This window comes from Sebastes umbrosus, chromosome 24, assembly GCF_015220745.1.
Source record: "Sebastes umbrosus isolate fSebUmb1 chromosome 24, fSebUmb1.pri, whole genome shotgun sequence".
Taxonomy (NCBI): Eukaryota; Metazoa; Chordata; class Actinopteri; order Perciformes; family Sebastidae; genus Sebastes; species Sebastes umbrosus.
Window position 1 is genome coordinate 5,737,681 of NC_051292.1, and position 17,940 is coordinate 5,755,620.

Sequence of the window (17,940 nt, forward strand, 5' to 3'; positions counted from 1 at the left end):
AGCATATGCATACTGAAAAATGGTCCAAAGTTAATGCATGTTGGCTGTTTGTGTGCCTTTGCTGTCCGTAGTTTGTCTTGTAATTGTCCACCTGGGGACACGTGTTCCGCAAACACGTTTTAAATTTTCATAAAACAGGAAGCAAGATATACAGGACACTTTTTAGCATATGAAAGTGTATTGTCTGTTTGTACAGTATGCACTGATGAAGACATCTACTTCCTACCAAACATCCCCATTATACCACATACATTATTTAAACATTCACTACACATTTCTATTGAGGTTCTGCAGTGATGACATCTAGCATCATATTGAAGGGCGGAAGGGCACCCTAGAGGGCAGTTTATCACATTTTCTCCACTGGAAGGGCACCCTAGAGGGCAGTTTATCATGTTTTCTCCACTAGAAGGGCACCCTAGAGGGCAGTTTATCACATTTTCTCCACTGGAAGGGCACCCTAGAGGGCAGTTTATCATGTTTTCTCCACTAGAAGGGCACCCTAGAGGGCAGTTTAACATGTTTTCTCCACTGGAAGTTCACCCTAGAGGGAAGCTTATCACGTTTTCTCCATTGGACGGCCACCCTAGAGGGTAGTTTATCATGTTTTCTCCACTGGAAGGGCAAACCCACAGGGCACCGCTTCAAGTTTTCTCCATTGGACGGTTACCCTAAAGGGCAGATTATCAAGTTTTCTCCACTGGAAGGGCATCTTAAAGGGCAGTTTATCACGTTTTCTCCACTGGAAGGGCACCCTAAAGGGCAGTTAATCATGTTTTCTCCACTGGATGGGCACTAAAGGGCAGTTTATCAGTTTTCTCCACTGGACGGGCACCGTTGAGGACACTTTATCATGTTGTATCTACCATAGGGGAATCCAAGAGTGCAATTTTGCTGTGTTTCTTTTCAACATTTGGGCATATATCCATCATTTAGTGACATAACATGAATGATTATCAATGATGAACCTTAAAGGAATAATTACATTTTGGGAAATTTGTTTTTTGCTTTCTTGCAGAGTTAGATAAGAAGATTGATACCCCTCTCATGTCTACACGCTGAATATGAAGCTGTTAAGCTTAGCTCAAAGTCTAAAGACGCTCTGTCCAAAGGTAACAAAACAAATCTGTTAAAAAAAGCAGAGTATCTTGTGTTTTTAAACCATACAAAAAACAGTGTAAAAAGCCAAGATGAGGTTTTAAGAGGAGTTACATGCATCCTCGAGGCTTGTCATCATGGTGAAGTTGCCAGGCAACCATCTGAGACTCCTTGCTGAGACTTATTGGAGAAATGGCATTTAGATTTATTCAAGAATGTGCAGTACAACTAGTCAGCAAATGTAGCTACTTATGGTGATTTAATTGCAGATATCCATTAATTTCAGCGAACACCTCGCCAGTACTGCAGGACCTCGATTCATTATCTAATGTGCCACTGCACCAGTGTCATCAAGTTAACTTCTGCTGTATATAGAGCAACTCTTCTGTCTGTGGTTATTTGCTTCAAAGTGTTAACTGACCTGTTTACGTTGGCTTTACCTGTCTTCACTTTTGGAAGAAATCCCGAGGCGATTCCGAGGTCACATAAACCATGCCCCATTTGAAAGATACTGCCGCAGCACAGGCCGAGACAAAAGCGGTGAACTTCTGAACACTCTGAACTTTTAATAGTGTGTTTTCGGGGTCACTGCACACTGAAGGTAGAGGCGATGTGTCACAGTTGGCTCGCGAGTTGGGCTGCGTCCCAGAGGATTCAATATTCCATTAGGACTATTATTTCTAAAGTAGATTAATCCCTGTCATTTAACGCTTGGCTGATGTCCATTTGAAGTCATTATGAAGAAGCACTGACATTGTTTCATAAATTATTCACAACATTATCTGGGACTCTCTCCAGTCACCAAGCGGGGCTTTAAGGCTGGATCGCTTGTCACTGGAGAGAAACTTGTTCACCGCGATGGATTAAAAGGCGCGGTATCGTTTTCAACATGCATGCAGGTCGATTTGGGGACTTTGTTGGGCTATCATGCTATGTGTTGATTATGGCCCAGTTCATGAGTCAGCTCTGTATATTAATACACTTTCTCTACCCAGGACCTGGATTCAATTAAAAGGAAAAGACCAGAACTAACCTAAAAACAATGCTCATTATCTACATCCCTGTATTTGTTAGCTAATAATCAATATGTTCCTTTGCTGGATACATTTGTGGCATTAACTTGAATACACCGCATTTGATCTATTCTTATCTGTGTCTATTCCCCGCTGCAGCAATAACCCAGTTTCCCCGCAGGGATAATTAAAGTTTCATTTAATCTAATTCAGGAGGTGGCTTTTCTTTAAAATTCAAAACACAAAAAAAAAGGTTCTAATATGTGGAAATTGTGAGGAATAAATGGTGCAGTTTACAGTAAGGTGGGGTAATGCAGTTACATTTACATCATGTGTGAGTTGCTACCCTGCTGACACACAGTTGCTGTTAAAGGATTACGCTGTATAAACTATACATCATACGTTGTTTATCTTAGTGTCAGGTGTCCGTCGTCACTTCTTTAAAAAAGCACAATCGCTTCTTAGGAAGGAAGCTTTCTATTGTGTTGTGATTCAAAGACTGAAAACCAACAAATAATTGAACCTACTGTACAAGTATTGTTTGTTCCTCTTTCCATAGAGCTCCATTGTTGTCCAAAAACTATTAAAAATGCATCAATGTGCAACATTGTTGCACTGGATGACAAGCTCTTTCATCATAACAAACGTGGGCACTGTAGTTTGTTTAGTGAGTCCACCCCCAAATTCACTGTACTGGTGCTGTAAATTCACACTATGTATTAATACGCAGCTGAAGATAGTCCCCACAAATGCATCTTTTACTTCAGTTTGAGTAACATTTGCCAAAAACTACAATGTCCAGCTGTTTCAGGAAGTAACTGAACCTTTTTTGAAAACAAACTATATATATGCGAGCCATTTAAAGAGGATTTATTATGCTTTTGTGCTTTCTCCCTTTCCTTTCGTGTGTTATATAGTTTTTTTGTGCATGTAAAAGGTCTGCAAAGTCTGAAACGCCTCGCTTGAAGTCCCGCCTTTTCTTCCGTAGCGTGGTGATGTCACCAAGTAACACATTTGCATAATACCTGCCTAGCGGCTACTTTAGCACGCCCTCAAACAAAGCTAGTTAGAGCGGATTTTTAGCGGAGTCTGAAGAGTTTGGTTGACCAATCACAACAGAGTGGGCCAGCTGACCAATCAGAGCAGACTGGACTTTTGGGTGAGAGCGGGGATCTTTAAATGATTTACATTTTGTGTGCCACATACGAGGTAGAGAAGCCAAAACTATAGAGAGATGATATTTTACACAGCTACTTTCTGATTCATTTTAAACCCAAAATACTTTGCCGCACACTTCCAGGTAATTTGGTTCTTTATCTTATGAGGGAAGCTCAGAGTAGAGCAGCTTCTCTCTCATGTTGAGAAGGTGATTGTGGCGTCTGATCAGGACTCCTCCCTGTGGAGATGTTTCGGGCAGGTCTGACAGGAGAGGGCACAATGTGGCAGACCCAGAACCTGCTGGAGGGATTACTTATATCCCAGCTGTCCTTGAAACACCTCGGGATCCCCCAGGAAGAGCTGGAGGATGTGGATGGAGTGTGCTGCCCCCGCAAACTCAGACCCGGACGAGCAGCCAAACTGATGGATTCCTGCCAAGTACACTGGGGCCTTTTCTCTTGTGTTGGCTCGGATGTGTTGTTGTCAAGTACAGAAAGAATTGAGGAAACCATACCGCTGTGTAATGCAACCAACACTGAAACCAGTTCCTCTCAATCAATAAGGGCTTACACTCTTTTAAGTTTCACATTTATCAGCTGTCACCATCAGTTCAGTTGGGTTTACGTAATGTTTTTCTCTGACTTGTATCTTTATTTTGCCGTTTGAGAGATGTTTGAAGATGCGCCACAGCTTGCCCCGGCACCTTGGGAAACAGCTAGCGACCTGAGCATACTTGAGATAATTACCTATACTGATAAAGCCAGCTCATTCAACAGAGCTATGCTTTGAAGCCTCAGCAGAGATCTAAAAATAATGACTACGCTGGCATATTTATCTTTTGTGATAATCATTGGATGCGGAGTTGCTACATCTCTTGAATGGGCCATTGTCTTGAGCACATGTAAAACATCTCATACTTATTCATTCATGCATTACAGTTTTTCTAACCCTGTTTAATCCTTTCCATGGTCATGTCAATAATTATTAGAACTTCCTGGTTTGGCTCTTGTTGATGCTGCATGTGGTTACCATTCCTTCCCACATCCTTTATCTCAAGGCTGCTTTTAATATGTCAGTAAAGGGATTTATGAGTGTTACTTTTTAAGTTAATACCCTGCTAATTCTTAACATCTTTGAGAAAATACTACAATTTTAGAAATGAAAGCTGCATTAATTGATTTTTTGGCCACTTGTGAGCAGTGGAATAAGCTGTAAGCATTAACAAAAAACATGGAGCATCATTAGTGTGTATCTGGATTAGTATTTATGGCCATCTGATGGATATTAGTCCATTATTCACTTTCCTTTTAGCTCTTTTTTGGTCTCTACCAACTCCTGAGCGAAATATCTGGTAAACTGGGCAACGTATCATCATACAACTGTTACAAAAAGTCATGCCTCGTTTTTCGTGGGTTTTCCTACGAATGTCCAGCAAAACGTGTCAATTTCCGCTCGTTACATGTACAGTCTTTTCAAAATAAACTTCCATCTTCACAGGAAACATCTTAGTTACTAACTTAAGTACGTAAGTTACGTGAAAAAAACTACTTAGGTTTAGGTTTTTGTCGCTCTTTAACTTCCTGGGTCACGTTTTCGTGGATTACAGACAAATTTAATTTGTACTATAGACACATATTACAGTGCATTACTTTTCGTAGGTATAGCTATGAACGGTGTATGCAAACAGCCTGAACTGGGTTGAAAAACAGCCAAGTTGAATGCCGTAAAACCAAAACCATTAGCTTAAAGATGCTAAAATGCTCCGTAGAGCTCAGGGGAACTGCAGCCAGGTGATAATTCTCTGTGGGTTTATCACTACAAAAACCTCTTTCACATCACACACACACATATTTGATCTGTTGCTGATATAAAAATAAGGATTAAGGCAGCTTTAAGTTCCTTAAAATAATAAAATCCAACCCTTTTCTATTCAACCTGTCAGCACTTTTCCTTAAAAACAGAAGTGGCCTCGGAATGACTTCTGTGTGTGTTTTCATGCTCACGTCAAAATTGACATGTACACAACAACATGCACACACCTCACACATCACCCATCTCACTGGCCTTTTCATTTCATCCATCACCTTGCGTGCACTATCTCCCCGTCAGTCCTCAAGGATGGCGTCTGTTCCTTGTTTTGTTTGACAGATACATGTACTGTAGATCTCTGCAAGCTTTGTTTGCGCTGCAGCTAATGGATTCTAATGAAGCATCTATAATAATCTGACAAGCTTTACGGCCAGTGGACACAAAAGATATTCAACTCGGAGACAACTCCCATACCCGAGGCACCGAAGAAAACACAGCACTCAGGCGGCACACGGCAGGTTGTCACCTCGCATTACCTTGTGCAATATTATCCAATAAAATAACTTCCCCCTGCTCCTCCACTTCCTCTCAAAGGAGGATGATATTAAGATGTTTTAAAGAAACGGCGTATATATATATATATATATATATATATATATATATATATATATATTTATATATTTATTCGGCAGCCCGAGAAGGGAAAGGAACTGCTCCCTCTCAGATCAGGTGTGATGCGGAAAAAAATAAATATCTGCTTATTCACTTTCTCGTTTACTTTTTATATATATATATATATATCAACATAAGAAGAATGGCTCCAAAAGAAGAAAATGAAGACTTTTTGGGAGTGACGCCACACCGCACAGGCCGAATGAGACCTGAGCCACGTGGAAATAATCAGAGAAGCCACCGTAAAGTTTATAGCGTCGCCACAACTCAGGAATGTCGCGTTACGTCTCCTCGGCCCAATCGCAAACATAAAGCGCCGTACAATACTATACATCTTATATAGCCTTTCAACTTTTTACAGCTCATAATGCAATGTAATTTAGCTCTAACCCTCGAGCTCGTCGAGTACATTTTTCATGAAGACCGTCTCAATTTCTTTATGAATTCTCTCTGTTGCACATGGAAATTCTTCAAATGCCAAGGTGCCAACGAAATGCAGCAGAGCTGAACTAACTCCTGGGATTAATCATAGTGTGGCTAAAAAAGGTGGAACTTTTGAGGGAAAAAAAGCTCATTAACTATTTTTAGTTGCTAGATTCACTTCCCTTCATCAGGTCATCTCTCTACCACCCAGTCTCTCATACATATGGGACTGATAGAACCTTGGAAACAGCCACTGGAGTGTGTTTCAAGTCTGTCTCGCCTGGTTTGCAGGCCGAGGTCCAAGCCGCCATATTTTGTCTTACTGTTTGAATTAACGCTGATCCAGAATCTGCTGCCAGAGATGGAGCAACTTCAGTTGTTTTTGGGATATGAAATTGCGCTTCCTGTTTTTTTGTTCTAATGTGGAGATCTTTTGAGTGAGACATCTGAGTAGAGAACAGCTGCTTTTCATTTGCATCTGTGCTGCTTTTTTTTCCCCACCACAGATGGGAAAACATTGCAGTGAAGCAGTATAGATGATACAGTTACTTTGCATATATGGTTTGCTTTTATAATCTCTTGCGATCATATTCAATACATTTCAATGTCAATCCATCTGACAGTGTATCTTCAAGTATGTGGGTTCCCGAGCATTGCCGTATCTAATTCCTCTAACATGCTGCTATAACAGCCTCTATTCTGCTGAGAAGGCTTTCCTCAAGATTTTGGATCCTGGCTGCAGGGATTTGCTCCCATTCAGCCATAATAGCATTGGTAAAGTCAGGCACTGAGGTGAGGTGATAAGACTTGGCTCGCACTCCAATACATCCCAAAGGTGAGTTGAACTTCTTCAACAACAATCTGGGAAAACATCTTCTTTATGGACCTCAATTTGTACACAGGGGCATTGTTCTGGGGAACTAAGACCTGATGCAGGACCCAAGTTGGACCAGGTCTGAGTTATTTTGGCATTACTCATGGGGCTTGTGTGTCACTGCTTGGAGCTGGAAACGAAGCAACAATTCTTGTGCTGGTGTTTCTTGAGGAGGTTTGAAACTCTGTAGAGAGTGTTGCGACTGAGGACAAACTATTTTGATGCGCTGCAGCTCAGCGTGGCGTGTTGCTTCATGGCTGAGCTGCTGTTGCTGCTACTGTAAATGTTTCCCCTTCAAAACAGCAGCACTTGATGTCATAGAAAGACAGTATCCCTGCAGGGTGACTGAACCCTTCAGTATGCAGCCCAGTCACCTGGAAAAAATGGTGGCATTGTTCGTTTCTGCAAACCATGAATATGTTGAATGTCCATGTTTTTGCATTCGGTCAGATGACATAGGACAACAAGCAACGCGCAGAGCAAGTGATGTAGTATATCAAGCGACCGTTCATTATAGTTATGTGGTATAAGAACGAGTATATGAGGTGGGAAAGTCCACTAAGGGCAGGTGGGAGGGTTGTTGTATGGGTCAAACATACACAGGAGTTTCAACCAGGAGTCTGAAAAGTAAATGTTAACTTTACAATTGTTATGTAACGTTGTTGCGCTTGTAACATTACGTAAGAAAGTGTGCTAAGGATGGTGGTTATTTCTGAATGCTAGTTACGTTGTTATGTTACGTTGATACGTTATGTTATGTTACCTCGTAATGTTACCTCGTTATGTTACATTGTTGCATTACGTTCTTACGTTCTTATGTTACGTTACACTGTTACATTATGTTATGATATGTTGTTACTTTACATTGTTACATTACATTGTTATGTACATTGTAACGTTATATTGTTACGTTACATTGTTACGTTACATTGTTATGTTACATTGTTATGTTACCTTATGTTACGTTACCTTATGTTATGTTACCTTATGTTATTTTACCTTATGTTACGCTACGTTACGTTACATTATGTTACGTTACATTATGTTACATTCTTATGTTATGTTATGTTACATTGTTATGTTATGTTGTTATGTTACCTTGTTATGTTAGGTTCTTTCATGATGCTGTTATGTTACGTTATTATGTAAAATTTGTATGTTTCGTTGTTATGTTACACTGTTATTATTGTCATTTTAACACAAACCATGAGCTTTTTTCGAACCATAACCTAGTAATTTTGTTGCCTAAACCTATTTAAATGTTTTACGACGTTAACCACGTGACATTGCGCGTTTCTAAAAGTGTGATACAAGGATGATATGACACGTATTTATGTAACATCGACATTCAATGAATCTCATACTGAAGAAACATACAATGCCAACATGTTTTTTCTGGCGTCTAGGTTGCATCACGACTCATTCCACTGTGAAGTCTTGTTGTTATTACAGATTGCATGGCCGTATGCTAGATAGGTGTGGCTGAGGCAGCTAAACCCAATTAGATTGAATCGTGGTCATGTCTGATGATTTGAATGACACTATAAAACAACGAGCATTCTCCACAGACTAAAAAACAACATAGCAATGTCTCGGCATTCCACACAAACAGCAACGCTGATCAGCTGATCTCATTATTGCATCTCCAGTGCAGTCATTCCTCAAACCCCCCCTTTTCTTTCCCCCCCTTCTTTTGTTTTCAAGGACAAGTCTCCTCTCCTTTCATTTCCCCACATTAGCAGAATAGAAGCTTGCCAGAGTCATCCAGACATTGTTTATGTATAGTTTTAGCACCATGTTGGGCTCATTATTGATTTCTTGAAGTGGCACGCCTCCATCTTGGCTACCGAACGGCGCCGCCGAAGCCTTTTGTGTCCGACTCAAACAAGCGTTTCAGTGCTTTGGCTTATTCAGATTATATATTTATATTCAGGAGTGGAGCTTGAAGTCAGCCTCCTACCCTATTAGGGAGGGTAACCTTCTTCTCGCTGCCGAGCCTCTTCCCAATTACAGTGACTATTGCTGATGAAATGGCTGTGCAACATGGTGACTTGCCATTTGGCCAATTATTCTTAATGAAGCACCACAGAGAGAGAAGGATAACTGTGCTGTGGCATGCTGTGTTTTTAATATCTGCACAGGGACAATAGTGTAAGTGTTTCAGATTTGACTAATCCATCGTTTTGAGCATGTTTCTATCATTTGTCATCGCCTGTGGAGCTCACTGATCATGGACAATGGACTCTACAATTTGAGATATTAAAGAATTCCATGTCGTGTTGTCAAAATGATAAAATATTGAGCCCTAATCTCGGCTCTTCATCAATATTTTTGCCTCTGATTAATCATTTAATGTTCCATTTAAATTCCGGAGCGCTCTTGAGATGTAATAGGTTTTTTGTTTCCCGGCCCTTACTCATCCAGATTCGTTGAGCATGGATGCTTTCCCCCCCCTGTCAATGCTGCTCGCTTCACATTCATACAGCTCGACAAGTTCACAGCTGGGAGCTGCTCAGCACGGCTACAGCCTTCCACTTCTGGCCACTGAGCAGCTCCACTGGAGCATTTAGCAGTTAAGTGTCTTTCTCGAAGGTACATCATCGGTCGGTCTGCAGGGAACGGAGAGAGCTACTTATTCACTTACAGTAGGCCCGGAGCGCACTGTACGTCATAAACCCAAACCGCTTTAATGCTCTCATTAAACATATACTTTGCATTTACATCGCCACTAAATCTTGTCTGATATTAACAAATTGAAAAGGTTTTTTTTCACGTGACTATTAACTGCTTCATTAGGGACATTTATTAGTACCTGCGGCACTAAAAGCTTTGTTTATTTGGATTCTGCAATGACAAATCGCTCCATTAAATTCCATTAATTCAGAGATACAATACAACCGAATCTTTTCTTGCTTGCTTTGCCCACTCTCTACCTCCAATGCAGCACACAAAGGCTTTGATTGAAGTTCCAGTAAAATCAGCTTCCTTTGTATGCAGGACGTGTTTGACAGCTTTTTGACTCCCCGTACAAAATGGCCATTATGTTTTAGTGTTGACGGATATACAACTAAACCCATAAAGTACAGGAAAATCAATACAGAGCAGTGCAAAGAAAGACAGACAAATAAATAAATAAGGGACCTGGGGTTTACAGCGGGTTACATCAGATAATCGGTACTTTAGTTACAGACAGTTCAGACAATAACCGAATCATAGGTGAAACTCATCCTCGTATCAAATAAAGGATCAAAAGAGCTCTTCAATATTCTCCTGCTGAATATTCACCGATGGACCCGGGTCAGAAATACAGCCTTGCGTAACAATGGTGCCGTATTGAAAATCTCCACGTAAGCTACTGCAACATCACTATAACATTTCCACTCCAGCCCTGTAAATCATGTCTAGTTTTCCGCAAGTTTTCAGAAACAACATCACGGTTCTGAGGCAGCTTTTAGTTGCTGGGAGATAACAGTCTCTCTGTTTTATGATGACAGTTTTCACCTCCTCCTTTTGTTTCTGCCTGCAGCCCATCACACCGGAGCTGTGAAAGGTTTTTACCGCTTCGTGTCATATCAACATACCTGAACATCTCAAGGTCTGGGACTGGATTTTTCGACATGTAATCAAGGATATCATACTGATAATTGATTTTATTTGGGGCTGTCAAAGTTAACACGATAATAACGAGTGCAAATTTGCAAGAGTTAGAAGCTAGAATCTGGAGAGAGAAGATACGGGCATCATATGAAACTAGGAAACCTAAGGAATCCATTGGTACCAACCATGTCATACTAGCTTGTCGTGAAGGAGGTTAAATAACGCTCCAAACTTGCGCTAAACTTTGGCGAGGAGAAACTGCCATGGCCATTTTCAAAGGGGTCCCTTGACCTCTGACCTCAAGATATGTGAATGAAAATGGGTTCTATGGGTACCCACGAGTCTCCCCTTTACAGAACAGGTAAAGATGCTGTACATCGCGCTGCCGTTCCATCAAAAATAGACTATTTAAGCTTCTGCGATGCGCTGCGATGCGTCTGTCGGAATCACAAGCGTTATGTAGGCATGATCAGCTACAGCGGCTGAATCAGTTGCGCCCGGTGTCAAACTATCTCAAGGTTGGAAATCGAACCCACCACTGGTTATGTGCGCAGTGTTTCTCTTGATCTTGCCCAGTATAAGACACAAGCGTCTGAACACCGAGAGGCAGAGGAGAAGACGTCGAAATCATCCAGAGCAATGCAGGCGGAGCATCAAGGCCACTGTGGCCGCGGGGCATACGATTTACAGAAGGGCATCGAGGCCAGACAGAGGGGTCATGACCGCCGTGGCTGTCGATGAAATCCCTGCCCTGACTGAGATGTGTTTTTTTTACTGTTTACACTGCAGTTTTACAACTGCAGTAATTCTCTGTGAGCAATAATGTACCATTTTAGATCACGATTCATGGCACAGAACTCAACTAGTATCAAAGAAATCAAGAAGTAAAGTGAAACAAGTGACCTTGAGTTTCTTATACCTCATAAAGCAATGTACAAACAGCCCTGTCTGTATTTATATTAGATTAACCACACTATACAATGGACCTATTGAAATTAAGAATCTGATTATGTGAGGAAGTACACTTTTTGCTGCAGCATTCCTACTGCAGTGAGCTTTGCTTATTTTAATGTAGCACCTCCAGCGAAAGCTCAGAAATAAAAACAGGTTGTGGACTCAAAACAGGTCCGGAAACAAAGAGGCATGCAAGGGTCAAAAAACAAGGCTGGCAGAGAAATGAGAGGCGGGAACGGTGCTGCCGGTGTGGCACAAAAGGGCAAAAAGCCACGGCGAAGGGTCAGGCGTAGTATAAACTACGAGGGTTGATGAGGCGGATTGGGAGGTGGGTGTGGGAGTCAGGTGGAGGACTCCTGCAGGAGAGCGAGGGAACGGCAGCGACCAGAGAGATTAATGACTGCAGACCTTCTTTGACGACCTTTCCAATTAATCCTCTATTGACCTTTACAGTGGAGTCACGCTCCGGAGCTCTTAAGGCCACCGCTATTACTGTTATAACTTTATTTTTAGTGAGAACAATTTAATTCAGTAGGTTGATAGGTGGTAAAAGGTCCAGAGCAAATTAACTCAAAAACTCATCTGCTAATGGCAAACCAGCTAATCTCCATTTTTTTTTCCTGCGGAGGCAGAACTGTACATAATTTCTCAGCAACAGGCGGTAACGTGAGAGAGAAATCACCGGCATCTTTTATCTTAAATGAATGGCTCCCCAGATTGGCAGCCATAATGCATCTGAATTACATTACAGCACCTTCCACCGGCAAAAAAAAACAACTAATCATGTCTAAATAGGGCTCATTTTAACTGCCGTTGCTTGTTTCATTTTCATACGAGAAGTCTCCGAGCTCAAGGGCAGGCACCTTTAAAAGAAGTTGGCCGGCCTTGGGAGCTGCTTTCACTGTTAAGACTGTAAAGTTGTTGTACGCACCCTTTGAGAGGAGTCTTAATTAGTGTGCCAAAAGGAAGGAGATGGTCCAATGGTTGAATATTCCCACAAAGAAGAAGTCTATTATTTCAAGGCTAGGCGATTTATTATATTTTTATAAAAAAAAAAAAAAAAACTTCCTGCTGAAATTTTGAGGAAAAGCCTTTTTTTTACTTCAACTGTTTGGCACCTTTGAAAACTGGCTGATTTATTCCTTCCAGTTCTGTTAGAAAGCCAGTCTGCACCAAAGATCATCCCTTCCCGCCCACACACGCGCACGCACGCACAAAAGCACACATTAGCGCACACTAACACCACCCACCGACACAACAGGACGCCACGCAGACACGAATCCCGACACACGGTTCTCGCCCACCATGCGTACACGCACGGTCATCCACACACACGCACTCACATGCCGGGCATACACAATCAAAGGGGGACGGCGGGTATGGCTCATCCCTCAGGTGGATTTCTTTAAATTCAAAGAGTAAAGAAAGGACAAACGTGGGCCTTTTATATAATCACCTCATTTTAAATAAACTCTTTAGCCTCATGTTCATTTTAATAACATAGGGATGGGATTTGATGTGGACAGAAGTGAGGATTTCTTTGGAGTGGTAATCACAGGTGAGGAATGAAGGGGAGGGGAGATGAAGGGAGGAACGGTGGAAAAGACCGACCGCCTGTTTCTTTATTCCGTTTTATTGATTTCTTTTGTAGCTCTGCGTTGCTGTATTTATCTTCAGGGTGCACACTGACATTTACTCGAGCATACGTACAGGACAAACACACATTTATTACCTCTTGGTCTTCTTCCAGTTCTATAAAGCATCGCCCAGACCGTGTCCACCTAAAGCCTTAACTTAAAAGGCACACGGTGTGATTTTATAGTGCTGGTTACAGTCCAGAGTGGTGACATTTATGGATCAAAACTCCAGTCAGACAAGAAAGTGGCACTGATTCATTCCTGTGTCCTGTGTAGTACGGATGTACCCAAATCCAAATTTGTTATTTGGGAAAGTAAAAATAATGCAATAGAAACTGATATTTCTACCGTAGTTGGTCGTTATTATGTAAGTTATGTTTCTTCAAATCAATTTATATGATTGTGGATGGCAATGATATAAAAAGGCTACGGCTGTCAACCTTAATGTTACTAATGCGTTAAAGCAAAATTGATTTAACGCCACTAATTTCTTTAACACATTAACACAATCAATCTTTCAGAGGTTGTAGCGGGCTCAGTTTTAAAGCTACAGTGAAGAGATGAAGGAGGCTAAATAACGCTACGGATTTACGCTAAATTTTGACGAGGAAAAACTATCATGGCCATTTTCAAAGGGGTCCCTTGACCTCTGACCTCAAGATACGTGAATGAAAATGGGTTCTATGGGTACCCACGAGTCTCCCCTTTACAGACATGCCCACTTTATGATAATCACATGCAGTTTGGGGCAAGTCATAGTCAAGTCAGCACACTGACACACTGACAGCTGTTGTTGCCTGTTGGGCTGCAGTTTGCTATGTTATGATTTAAGCATATATTTTATGCTAAATGCAGTACCTGTGAGGGTTTCTGGCCAATATTTGTCATTGTTTTGTGTTGAAAATTGATTTCCACTAATAAATATATACATACATTTGCATAAAGCAGCATATTTGCCCACTCCCATGTTGATAAGAGTATTAAATACTTGACAAATCTCCCTTTAAGGTACATTTTGAACAGATATAAAATGTGATTAATCGCGATTATCTGTTTTAAATCGATCGACAGCCTTAAAAAAAGGTCCATTCTGTTTGCAACGTAGGACTTCTATATGCTGTAGTTGCCCCCAGCTTCCCACCGAGTCAGCGCACAGCAGGCAGCGGGCTGACAGCTGACCGTTCCCAGCTGGCTTCCTATCAAACCACCGCCAGCTAATACATCAGTTTGAAAGCTTAGAACCTGTATTTTTTAGCTGTATGTGTTCATTTGAAAAACAAACAGTCTAAATGTAAAAAAATATATATGTTTTACCTTGTATTTCGGTCAATATGCATCCATTTGAGACTTAACAGTCATAGGTTGAGAGCAGTGTGGAGGCACCTTTAAAAATAAGAGAGAGAGAGAGAGATTAAAATACAGTATGAGGATGTGGAAATACATTTCATAATTAATTATATGCCAATATTAAATCAATTTGATGCTTTGAAGGCACAACAATTGCCCGATCTAACATGACTATTGGTATAAACCATGCCCACTTCTGCTCTTCTATCCGAACAGAGAGAGAGAGAGAGAGATAATTGTGTTGGTTGAACAGATATAGATACAGATAATGACGTCTCTGCTGTGATGTACTCATGTAGCTAACAATACGTTAGACAACAGACAGTAAGGTAACATTGAAGATCTATATTTGTATCTTACTAATGACTGCAATCTAAACAGCATCTCTACAGGGAATTATCCTCCAGCAGAGCAGAGTTATATTACAGGAAATGGAAGTGGAAGCCAAAATGATAACTTTCTCCTTTATGTGCTCTCCAGTTCTCTGTTCCACGGGTGTATTAAGAGAACTGAACGAGGATGCACCTAAAAAACTTTTTTCAGGCTCCCTCAGGACTCTGCATTTGTTGGGCCTATAAAGGATGAGTCATTCTCTGGCTTAGCTGACTGACTTCCTCTTGGCTCTCTGCACACATGAATGGCATGAACATAACTGACTGATACAGCCCTTTAAGACCTTTCAAATATCAGTGGACCAAATGACCTATTTATTGGCCAGTGTGCATTGTTTAACCTGAAATTCCTCATACTGAAGACCTCATACTGCGGTGTCCATGTTCTTGCTCCAACCAAGACAGTTTCAGTTTCAAAATCAGGGAGAGTAGCTGATTAGGTCTAAATCAGTGGGCTACTTCCAGGTCTGAAAAGTGAAGCCGATGTGGAAGTGCCTTAAACTTGCATTCTTTCTAATAGCCAGCAGGGGGCGACTCCTCTGGTTGCAAAAAGAAGTCTGATTGTATAGAAGTCTTTGAGAAAATGAGCCTACTTCTCACTTGATTTATTACCTCAGTAAACATTGTAAACATGAGTTTATGATCTCAATCGCTAGTTTCAAGTCTTCTTCAATACAGCATGATGTTCATTTAGTAAATTATGGTCCCATTTAGAGTCAAATAGACCAAAAAGCAGGGGATGCTTTAGGGCGTGGCTACCTTGTAATTGACAGGTTGCCATCACAGCGTTGTCCGGTTTGGGATTTGTCCGTTTTTTCATCTTACAACTTTAACCCTTTCACAGTTTTCTGTTCATGAAAGTTAATTATAACATTTCGGTCGCCTAAAAATGTCTTATTCAGCGTTCGGTTGTACTTAGCCCCACCATCTTATGTTTCATCTGGTTGCAAAAAAACAAGAGTGTGACGGACAAAAACCAAGAGGGCAACGGATAAAATGTCAAACTCAAGGCTTCAAAATTGTAGTTCACAAACCAATGGGTGATGTCAGGTGACTACGTCCACTTCTTATACACAGTCTATGGTCTAAATGGAGGTATTCATAGGACTCACTATTTATAGTTTTCAGTAATACACTATATAGAGATATGGGTGCAAAAATGCAATGCAGTAGAAGTAGTAGTATTTTTTTTATTTTACATTATATTACTGTTAAATGTCTGAGCTGTGTTTGATGCTTGATCAGTGTCTTGCTGCAGCAGCAAATATGCATATATATGCGTATGCATCAATAGATTCTAAAAGGGACGGTATGCATTTTTTTTATATAGGGCGGCATGAGTTCGAACCCAACATTGAAAGAAATGCATGTATGTAAAGTAGCGTGACTTATGGGTATAGGGAAACACACATCCTGTCAGATCAAGCGCACGCCATTAGAAACCATTAGCTCTTATTTGTCTGTTTTGCTTCTCTTCAGGGACTCTTTCCACGCAACCAAACTCTCCCTCCGAGCCGCCTTATTTGACTTGAGGGTGCATCTTTGCTCATCAGTTTCAAAGAAACGCTGAAGTCGGCGAGTCCCCCGTCTTTGTTTTCTTCTTTCCCTCTTATTTTTTATTCATCTGTTTATGTTTTTATAACCATAGCATAGAGCGCTCTTCCGGGCTATTTTGTGTATTTGGGTCAGAAATGTTTTTCTTTCTTTCTCGCAGCTGTCGCCAGTATTGATATCAATCTTTTATTTAGCATAAAGCTGACTCTGACTTTAACACAACATTTTAATATCCCATCCAGACACGCAGGGTGTTTTATTGAGTGCTGCTTGATTTTACACACCGGAAAAGCATTGTGTGTGTGGCCACTGTCTGGGAGTGACAAAAAACATGACTGCACTCAAGCTGATGGAGTAGTTACTTCCATAAATCATGAGTACATCTCATAACATCAAGTTTGGTCTAAGACCCTGGGAATAGGACGCACAATGAGCCGGTATGTGTGCGCGCTCCAGATTGAATTCTTAATCTTCCCATTTGCCGTTTCATCTGTTGTAGTGGGAAATGATGCATCAGCCTCTAGATGCCAGAAATATTAATATCATTCTCCAAAGTCAGACATGTCTCCACTGACTGCCTATAACAGATAATTAAAAATGCTTTGCTGAACTATTCAAACACACATAAACAAACAACTAATATGTGTTTATGGACTCCACGTTGACGGAAACATGGCAAGGTGATACAGTGTTCCCAGAAAGTGACACATCACCTTCAGGCGTGTTTTTGCTCGACTGCTCCCTTGAGCAACGCCGTCCTTATATTCTTTTTTTATTATTGAATTGTGATATGTTCCTGAAGCTGTAATTTTAACCATGAATCATTGATGAATGGCCCACATCCGACGGTTGCTGGTGGTGACACATAGTGGCACTTTTTCCTGTAACAGAGCTGCACTTTCATTTCATCAAATGAAGACAGATGTCTGACACTCCCATTTCAAAAACCCCAATCACTACAGAAGCCCGGTGTAATTGAAGAAATGCAGTCTTGCGAGAGCCAGGGGCATGCGTCATATGCTTTTTTTGTTTTTATCAAGTACTTTATTGGCAAAACTAGCACTTTTTCTTATATAGAAAGAGTTGTCCTTGGGGTAGAGCGATGGAGGGGCGACGTGAAGAAGTAATTTCTTTCATCAACCCCAAAACCCCTCAGAGGCCCCGTAATCCTCGACGTCCGCCAGAATTGGCGGCGTCACGTTCGTGCTCTGTAGCAGCTGCGGGAGACGATGTGCTGCCAATCTAGCCGTGTGCCAAATTCACTCGTTAATGCATAAACATGAAAGATCCCTTCCAGATATGTGTTATCGATTGGCTTCCAAACTAGTTGTGATCAGGGATGTGGTGCTATGTGGTTGAGTCGTGGCTCGTTTCGGAGGTTGTGTAACCACTGATCCTAAGTTGGCAGACAA

General features: G+C 41.2%; 1 long non-coding RNA gene across 1 annotated transcript in view; it reads right to left on the minus strand.

Moving 5' to 3' along the window:
- LOC119483348 overlaps positions 1-17,940 on the minus strand; it is a 106,741-nt gene that overhangs the window by 33,349 nt on the left and 55,452 nt on the right. The window contains exon 5 of the long non-coding RNA XR_005205652.1: positions 14,550-14,618. This is a non-coding gene — a long non-coding RNA (uncharacterized LOC119483348). The remainder of the gene's footprint in view (positions 1-14,549; positions 14,619-17,940) is intronic.